Source organism: Ruditapes philippinarum, unplaced genomic scaffold (genome assembly GCF_026571515.1).
Source record: "Ruditapes philippinarum isolate M1 unplaced genomic scaffold, ASM2657151v2 ctg4432_1_1_1_1, whole genome shotgun sequence".
NCBI classification, from domain to species: domain Eukaryota; kingdom Metazoa; phylum Mollusca; class Bivalvia; order Venerida; family Veneridae; genus Ruditapes; species Ruditapes philippinarum.
Window position 1 is genome coordinate 40,397 of NW_026863728.1, and position 11,080 is coordinate 51,476.

An 11,080-nucleotide genomic window follows, 5' to 3' on the forward strand; every position below is an offset into this window, starting at 1 on the left:
AATTAAAAAAAAGTTATGTTATCAAGTTTTCAACAATAAAAACTTACGTCTTAGAATGGACTGTATTGCGTTCACATCAGTGCCCAATTTATCATTCTTGTATGTTTGAAATGACGTCAGCGTTTATGAATGAGTTGTTTACTAAGGATGACGTCATTACGATTGGCGCCGTTATGTCAAAATATTTTATTAACTTATATGGATCAAATGTAAGGCGTTAGTGTATGTAAGATATTATTTCGGTATTGTATGAAAAGACAAAATTATAAGAACTGAAAATATGTATGCCTTTTTATTGATGCTTTAAAAGACTTTGTAAACTATATAATCGAGGGAGAAAGCATAACAGCCGCATATTCAAGTTTTCCCTAACCAGTGTTTATTGACAGTTTAACACCATTTTTTTTTCTTTGTCAATAGTGACAAAATCACGAGGAGTGTTAGAATGAAAAACAATGTAGGAACGAGGTACTTATATGATGAGCATGATATTTGGAGTATTTAAAGCTAATTGATAGACCATTTTTTATCTTTTTCGTAAGTTCAATAAATAGGATATATAGGATATTTTTTTGTTTGTGTGTAAGATGAAATTTTATTTCATCGAGTGAGCTTAAAAAAACAGTATTCTCACGAGTGGCGTAGCGCGATGAAATAAAATTACATCTTACACAACAAACAAACAAACAAATTCATTTTTATTTTATGCTTAAAAACACGCTTAAATGAAATTTCATCAATATTAATTTGAATATTAAAATCAGTTTTCTCAACTGGTAGCCTCATTTTTTTGACGAAATTCTCATAAATAAAAAAAGTCTTGAGTTGAATAATAAGTTCGACAATCAACATTAAATGACAATGATATCATTCATTTTAAACATTTCATATAGATGGGACTACTTAATTCCGTTATAATACACTCACCGAGTGGAAAGATATCTTAGTCCAAATCATCGGACCGCCATTTTTTTAAAGTTTTTATTTCAAGCGAGAAATAAAATGTGCTTGTTTCAAAGGGATTTTATTTTGATTTGATAATTTTACATTTATCACTAGAAAGAATACTTACTCGACAATAATTAATGGTTGACATATGTGTATACATTAGTTAGCGACTAGGAATTTGGAATAGATGGGTCCTTTTGAATGTCTGTCTTACTAACGCTGGGTTATTTACTTATCCTTCGGTCACATGACTTTCATTGCCTTTACGCAGATTCTACAGTTATTGCTCGTAGGATACTTGAATATGTCCAAATGTCATCATGCAAGAGCAGTTTTGCATGATGAACGAAGTGTAATTATTTTACTGTTAAGAAGTAAATCAAAAGGTAGAGACGATTCGGTAGAAACGAACTTGGTGATCGGTAAATTTAATGAAATGAAGTAAGTTTATCTTTTAGATTACGTTTGAAATATATAAAGTTATTTATCAATTTCAGCTTTGCTTTGCTCTAAACAGCTGTAGATAGGTCGGAATCGTAATCGTAAAAGAGTGGTACCGTATGGAGAAAGTCTTTAAAAGGTAGTCTCATTGAAAACTCTGAACTTATATTATGATAATTTTCACTGTGAAATTATCACATATAATTTTCACTGATAAATCCGTGATCCACTCAAAAGCATAAAAAGGCTCAGTTTTTTTTCTTATATAGATTGATTCGGTAATATCATTTATGACAAATGTATAAAGGAATTGAAAATTTAATATGCGTGCGGAGTACTGCTGAAAAAGTGTTTAAATACATGATAAACGATCATTGTTATCATTCTTCAAGGCCTTACAAAGGTATGCGATAAAACATTATCACATTCCATTAGTTTGAAAGATTTTCTCACGCCGTCACAATCGATGGTTTAAAAGAAAATATAGTAAAAGAAAATATAGAACATAATAATACCCATTTTGAAACCCAATAGATCAAATCATAATAGGAATATATTGAATCTGAAATCGATATCGACAAATAAGAAAAGTAAAGTTAAAATAAATATTAAAACTGATTATTGAGTTGCAATAACATTCACATGCAATCAAAATGTGACATGATGGCATTAAGGTATATAAGCAATTTTTAAACAAATATCCCCAAATATCAATCAAATAAATATTTGAGGTTACAAACTGACCGGCAAATTGGTGACTTCGGAACTGAGAAGTTATTCTTAAATGGCTACGAATTAAGAAGTTATTTTAAAATAGTTACTAAAATATGTATCAGATTGGTTCAATCACAAATTGACCAATACTGTATTTTTCCTAATGAGGGGGCGCCGGCTGTTCACAGTGTATTGCATAATAAACCTTTTATTTGTACATTTTACAATCATTCTCTTTTGCGTCTAAATCTTTATGTTTTGTAAAGCAGCCAGTAATCATTGTAATACAGATTTTACGTATTTCTTTTGTTTACAGTTATGTACAGGAGTCCATTGTACGGAAGCCGATTGAGGCCGTTTTGAGTTAGAATTTAGAAGGCAACAACTTGCACTTAGATGTTAAATCTTAGAACTAAGATCCTAGTTCTAAGAACTTAAAGGTTCCGTAATATCGGAAAACGCCATATTCACTGCAAGATACATATGAAGATGTATGTTAGAATGTGAGACAGATTCTTATCATATCTATTCAATTTTATATTTAGGAAATAGATATCAATTCTGAGTGCATTGTTGTAGAATAATGCATGGTTTGAGTTCAAATGCGTAGTAATATAATCACGAAGGCCGATAGGCCTGAGTGATTAATTACAAAGCATTTGAACGAAAAACGTGCATTATTATACATTATTATATGATCTAAATATAGCTGCAATCTCATTGGTCCAAACAGTAGTCAACAGAACTTTTTATAAAATCATATTCACTGGGCGTAGTATCATATTCACTGGCTGAATTGGATTTTCCCAGTCTAAAAATAGATTGAGACTCATATTCAATGATCATACACCGTAGACTGTTTATTACGCGTGTTAATTAAAAATAATTGTTGCTTTTTGTTCTTTATGGCATATTTCTCGATTAAAATATCATTACTTTACTATTATACTTAAAGGCTACACCGCAATGATGAGTATAAACTTGCATTATTTTTGTATGCGCAGCGTTCGCGTAGTCGTTGCACGCCTAACACGTGCGTCTTTTTTCTCGCGCTTTGAACACGAGGCAAAATTTGTACATGTATAAAAGGTTGTACGTTTTGTGATTTTTTTTATTTCTTATAGCCTATTCATATAATAAAACAATTATTGACTAGTGAGCCATTGAATATGATGTGATATTCACCGGCAGAAAGTCATATTGACCTCGGCTATCGCCTCGGTCAATATGTCATCTGCCGGTGAATATCACATCATATTCAATGGCTCACTAGTCAATAATTGTATAATAATGCACGAAGAATTAATATCTATTTCCATTCTAACACGTCAAGAAAAAATATAATTATAATTACAACGTTGGACTTTATGTTTGGTGGTTAATTTTTTTTTCGCCTCAGAGTTTCCATTAGAAACGTTCTTTAAAGGCCGTTTCAGTGGGTTCAAAAAAAAACTGTCGCTAAATCTACCGTGTGTACAAACATTTTTAGAAGAACGAATTTTGAAAACGTTGATAAAACTTTGTTTTTTTTATATTATTTAAGAATATAATTTTCCAAGCAAAATACAAATTATTAAAAGTGAAATGCAAAACTTAACTCGTTTGCGACATTAAAATAGCGTACTTGATTTGATTGTTTTGCACGTGCTGTTTGGCGCTACATTGTGACGTCACGTAAACAACATTCTATACGTCTGTACAGCGTTAACGACTGAATTAAAGATAAAGATAATAATAGGTTGGTGCCGTGGATGTAGAAAGTTTATCTGGCGAGGCGGTGGAATTTATTGGGTGAGCCGAAGGCGAACCCAATAAATTCCGGAGCAGAGCCAGATAAACTTTCTCTATCCACGGCACCAATCTATTATACTATTTATCCTGCCACCGTTTTTTTTAAAGAAGTTTATTGGGCAAACTACCTTTAATCACACTATCGGAAATGTTTCTATATAAACAAAAATGGCCCGAAGCGTGCATTATTCTACATTTTCTAGACCATTTTCTTTCATTCTAGAAAGTTTTCACAACAAAATTCGACAAAAAATTGTTTTTATTTATCAGATTTTTCAAACAAAATGGCGCCCTCAATGTGAAAATACACAGGGAGATAATAAGAACAGCGAGTGCATTGTTGTAGAATAATGTACACTTCGGGCCTTCTTTGTTTATATAGAAAAAATTCCGATAGTGTTAGAATTCATTTTATAGAATTGCGGAGATATAACTAGTATGTTAAAAGATAAGGTGATTATATCTGTATAACTTAAAAGCTTGGTGAGAAAAACAATTTCAATAGGAAGCAAAGGTCGACAAAGCTATCCTCAATAGACTGCTATAAACTCCATAAGTGGCTCCTCTGCCCATTCTAGCTATTTAACCAAACCTTGCTACAAAAGAGACAAGCGTCAAATCTGATATCTGTTGCCTGTCTTTAAGTAATTCTCCAGCTGTCAAATTTAAAACAGTATTTTAAATTGTGTATCTGTCAATTTTACAATAATTGACACCGTTGGTTTTTAACATGTTTAAACATAATTTAATTATTTTTCCTATTGCAGAATCTTCGTTATTCTTTTTCTGGACGACGGAAATTGTCTCCAAGTGGACATGAATGTTTCGAATTTGGCTGTTTGTTATTACACCAGTATCTAGTGTCTAGTGTCTGGATCACGGATTTAGTTGTCGTTCTCTGAGGGGCGCATTTTACAATACAAAACTGATTAAGAATAACTTATCCATAGTTAATCATATAAGAATATTAAGCTGACTTTGCGACAACTGATACTGAGAAAATAACAATCTTGTATGACGCAAAACAAGTGCACATGAGGACGAAATAAGGGACCCCATTATTGCAGAAATCCAGAGGAGTTCCAAGTGAGTAGGTTACAAATGGTGATTAACTACCGGCTTGTACTGTCTAGAAATTGAGAAAATAAGAACCCCAAAAGAAAGTCCAAAACGGCAAAATTGAAAATGTTGCAGGCTCAGTTTGATTTAGCCTGTTCATGGACGGTACTGTCAAGTGCAAACTACCGTCCATAACCCAAGCACCGGCTTAAGCAGAATTATACATTTAAACTAAACTAGAAATTCTGTAATGATGCTAATGCGAAAAACATATCTCGAAGGAACTAATGAACGCAAAGCACGCCAATCATCTCGGCGTCGTTATGTCTCGAAAGGTCCTTACTTTGAATGGTATGAAAATGGTCACGATAAGTTAAAGCCATATGAATTCTGCACCCATGGAGCGATCGATGGGTACAATCGACGCATCATATTATCAAAGTATCAAAATCTGGAAACAAAGTGATCCCTCGGAAGCATTAATCATCAAACCATAACAACTCGCCCGAAGTAATAGCGTCAAACTACCTTGACACATTAAACGAAATAGACATTTTACAGATATATATTCTAGTTCTGGTTAAATGTTCAAGTTCATGTATATGTATGATTTGAATATAACTGACGGAAAAGAAAGTAATGATATTTTCCTAAACTTTTAACAAAACTATTCAAAATATGTTTTATGTTAAGTCTTTTCTATGTTTAATGTGATTTTAATTTATAGGTTTACAAAATGTGTATGATTTATAATTGAGTTTTTTTTATATATATATATATAGAATGATATGTCAATTCATTTTGATATCTTTTTCAATGTAAATAAGATTTGCCTTTTTATTTTAGTTCATATAGTTTATGTGTTTTTTTTTTAAGTTCATTCGACATGACGATGCGATGCATGAAAATATCATATCGGTGTGAAATACGTTGTCATCGATTCATTCCATAATTTAGCTAAAAAAAACACTACCGATCAATCACTGATGGCTCTGTGTAACTGGGGTGTTAGAAATCAACCTTAACAAAAGTACTAAGTGGCTTTGTACTTCAAACTGTTACACCCCATTTACACAGAGCCATCGGTAGTTCTTTTAGCCAAATTATAGAGTGAAGCGATGACAACGTATTTAACACCGATATCACCTATTGGTCACCTGTTTTCCACCTATAAACTGCTATTTTGGTAAGATAAGTTTTAATGGTGAAAAAATATCGATTGGGATTTTTAAACATGTTTAAAATTCTCGATCGGTGAAATTCTTTTTACAAATAACCGACAGCAGCCTATATCACGAGATATGCAAGCTCTTAATCGCCGATCGGACAAAGATAACCAAATATGAATCACCGGTCATATCTGACGGAAAGTGTTTAACCACTGATGACTAGCTATCAAACATCGATTAACCAGCGTTACGCCCGATTAAGCTCCGATTTACAAACGATAAAAACCGATAGAATTTCAGCATCTTTATCATCGATCCAACCCCGTTTGAGTTTGCTTTCTGTCACCGATGGCCGTTTACACAGAAAACCAGAAATAAAATCACGCATGACAACCGATCATAAGAGCGAGTAAATTTAAAACAAGATATGTTTGTAAAACATGTTTGCCCCCTATCGGCAGCCAATTAGTCATGTGATCAGGTTATTATGCATGACTTCTAATCCAGTGAACAAACAATTAATGGGTTATCTAGTATCTACTGGTCATGACTAGTCACAAGGTAATAATTATTGTGACCCCATAGGTTGTGTGCAACAATTTAAGTTATTACAAATCTTACCAAATAATATATGAATAAATTTAACGAATCATGTAGGCCTCATTAATGACAGCCAAGTTGTTATATTAAAAAAGACCTTCAAATGTGTATACCAAAAGCAATTTTAGTTTAATATAAAAATATCAACCAATGCAACTTGAGTTGTTGAATTATTGGTCAGAAACCGTCATTAAGTACAAGGTCAATATGACATTGACCCCTTGACCCCAAAATCAATAGGGGTCATCTACTGGTCATTACCAATCATCATACCAAGTTTGAAGTTCCTAGGCCCAAGCTTTCTTTAGTTATTGATTGGAAACCATGTTCACCTACAAGGTCAATACGACCTTTATATTTGACCCAAAAACTGGCCCTTTAGCAAAACAGCTGTTTTTATGTCTCTATTTCGGTTGAGCGTTTAATCTAAAAAAGTAAATTTTTTGGATATGAATAACGTACCTGAGATGTGATTTGTGATTGTGATTTGCAATTTCAACTCAACAATATGCACCATTTCATTATAATTATTAAAACAAGCTAATGTTACATTGCCATTTTCCTCATATTCACGCATAACCATCCTAGTGGTCATGGTGGTAGATCTTCCTTTTTGACCAATTAATTGTATGTTTTTACAATTAATTTTCTTGAACTCAACATTACTTGAGAATAATAAGCTTTTGACTCTTTTAGTTTAAATCTATAAGTAACAATAATATTATTCTTGACTTCTTTAACTTTTTACTTGAACTGTGATAATATGGCTTTGATCTACAGATGACCATGATCTTAAATATACTACTTAACTTTTACTAAGCACCATTATTATTATATTTTTATATTATATCACAAGTATGAAATGTCTGGTTAATCTATGTGGGGTTTGAACATATAGTTGGAGATTAATTGCAACTAGGTTCTGGTATATCTTATAAAACAGTATCAGTCTACAGTCCAATCTGCGATGTTCAAGAGATCGCTAGCCCAGTTCTTCCTGGCTGTTACACTAATGTGAGGGGAGTAATCCCTTTTAACCGATCTGATTGAACGTCTCTGGATCATTTCAACTTTGTCAATATTGGTTTAAGTGTAAGTGTAAGGAGACCAAATAGTTGAAGCATATTCAACCTGTGGCCGGACCAGGTACTTGTATGCTAGTTCTTTCACTTTCTCATTTTAAGTAATAACATTTCTTTTAATAAAGCCAAGGAATATGTTTCCATTGGAAGTTATTCGAGATTTATATGTATTAAATTTAAGGTCAGCAGACAGATCTAGTCCGAGATATTTAGCATTTGTAACATACTCTAGTTCTTTGCTATGAAGCATATTTGTGTTTAATTATAGTTTTGTTTTAGGTGATATGGATAGCTTTGCATTTTGAAGGGATAAACTACTGCTTCTCCCACAGAACCATATTGTCTAGATCATGTTGGAGAGTTGGGGGTTTTAGGAGGAATTGATGGTTATGTATACAGCAGTGTCGTCTACAAATAATCTGACAGACGATGGTAGCTTGTTGATATATAGAAGGAAACAGAGGGGCCCTTGGACATAGCCTGGGGCACTCCAGAGTAACTGGGAACTTCAAAGGAGCAGTCCAAAACCACAACTTGTTGGCTCGGAAAAGGAAAGGGCTGTAAAATTCAGTTTAGAATTTGGAACAAACAAAAAAGGGTTTCTTGGGGGGGTATCAAGGGGTTTTAAAAATTTTAATTTTAAACCCAAAACCTTTTTTGAAAGTCAAGTACAAATGTAGTATGAAATCTTTTTGTTTGCCATTTGAGAGGTTGTTAAAGGTAATCAGTAAGTTCAATTTGAGCTGTATCTCACATGAAATCGTCTTCCTCTGAATCCTTGCTGAAGATCATAGAGTATTGTGGGGGGTAAAGTGAGAGGATAGTTTTGAGAGGCAACTATGTGTACAAGAGTGTTTTTAACAGAGGGTGCAAGTAAGAGAAATTTGGCGATAGTTTCTTGATCACTTGGGTATCACCTTTTTTTGTAAGACAGGGCATTCGTTTGCCACTCGTCCCAGAACATTGGGAATATTAAAACGGGTGGTCAGGGAATTTTTGGAAAAGAAGTGCAACGATGTGCCAACAATCTTTTCTCTCAGCTCCTTTCAGGACAATTCTCTAAGGGGTTGTCAGGGCCGGCAGCTTTGGGGTTGGCTTTTGGAGGTTGGCGAGGATTTAGTACACCTGCCCTACTGATGGTGATGTCATCCTCATTTGTGGGTAACTTGACAATAAGTAGAGTCTTGAGGTTTTTTGTATGCATTGATCTTTAAATGTTAGCGGTTTAATTGGTGAGAAAACTGATTTAAATTGTTTATTATGATTTTTTGCTTTTTCAGTGTTATTGATTTTGAGAGAACCTGAATTTTTATCTTTTAATGGAGACACACTTGGTGAATCTTGTTTAGATTTTTTTATAAGTGTGTATAGTTTTGTGGTACAGACTTTCATTTGTGTATTAGTTTCATCATCATCATCTGCAAGGTTCAGATGTACATCGACGACATCTTAGACAACCAGGTTAAGTTGTATGCTGAAGCAGTCGGCGATTAGTTCGTTCTAATGGACGATAATTCTCGGCCCCATAGGGCCAGGGTGGTCCAGGACTACATAGAGAGGGAGTATATTGATTGCATGAACTTGCTATCTCGTTCGAATGATTTAAATCCAATAGAACACATGTGGAAGGAGCTGCAGGTAAAATTTTAGATCGTAAGTTACAACACAGAACCATGGTGGAACTTGGAGCCAAGTTGGTCCAAGAATATTTGCAGCCATACCTGTTAGAATGATCAGAAACCTAATAGGCAGTATAAGAATACGCTGCCAAAATGTCATTGATAGTCACGGGTCACACACACGGTATTAAGTCTAAAATTGTAAACAAAAAAAAAACAAATTTGGAAAACACGCTGCATTTTCTGAAATCTTCAAAGAGAGGGGTTATCCTCTTCTTTTGCACAAATCAGTGTAAACCCCATTTATAGGGTTAAATTCGTCCTTCAGCTGGATTGATAACACATTAAATCACATTTATAACCTTTCGCACGGCGTTAATAAAATTATCCTTAAAAGTATTCACACTCAAACAGATGGTGCTTAGCAAAGGTTGAATAGTATAATATTCATTAATTAGAGTTACCAAAATTCAGAATTTCTTGAACTATTTTGGCTTATATTCACACATGCTCAGTATAGATTTTATTGAATTTTATCATAACTTCGGTATTTCTTTAACCGTTTGGCTCAAGGTATCCATGAGATAATACGCACTGTTTTTCTTAATATTATTTAACAGAGCTGAAGTATAAACTATTTATTGAGTATGGCACGGGTGTATGCCATCGACAGGTTCTTGTCAAGAATGTGATATTCTTTTAAGTGACTTATGAGATATGTGTCTTGTATCAATTTTTGTAGTTTACTGTTACTTGAATAAAATTTTATGTATGAGAATGAAGTTACGTTTCCTTCTTTTAGCTTTTTCAAAACCGATTTTTTAAGTTCTTATAACTGAGTTCAAATGTCTTAGTACTTATAACTAAGTTCTTATGTCTAAGTTTTAATGGTTAAGTTCAAATGTCTAAGTTTCCAAGTTTGGGCCACTTTGTACGTCATTCACTGCCACGGTCCCCCTTTAGATCACCTGTTTGAAGCCCTCTTTTTGTTGATCAAGACGAGGTCTCTGCTTGGTTATACTTTGATTTTGTCTGCACCGCATTGTTAAAGCTGTTTGCCCAACATTCTATCTAGTCTGAAAGTCAAGCACAAGTGCAGATGTATCGCGTTTAAAGAAATGTGTTGATATGGTTCTTCTGATGAAGAACACTTCTTTGATCAAAAGGCCAATACAAAGGAAAACATTGCATAACTAAAAATACTTTTGCAATCTGTATATTTGCCTTATCACTGAAATTTAAGGGAACATGAAGCTAAACCAACAATAAAGGCATGCGGTTTTATAAAATCGCTATGGATTTTTTTCAACATTTCCTTGATTAGCCACCATTTGGTACTCTGCCAATGTAAATGCCATATACTTCCTTTGTCAAATTATACTGTGCCTTTTCAGGAGATATACTGATCACCCGCCACAATTTGTAGCCAAGAGCAGGTCACACCATCAATCATTCGTGCTGAATTATGCTTCTTGGTCACCTTAAGAAATTGTAACAAATGGCAATACATTTTAATACTATATAAGACAAATCTTTGTCTTTTAATACACTTAAATATCTATCAAGGTGACCCCAATCGGTATCACCGCTGATCACTTCATCAAATATTGATCAGAATCGCACGTTAACTTTTATATAAGTAGCCACTGTGATTTTG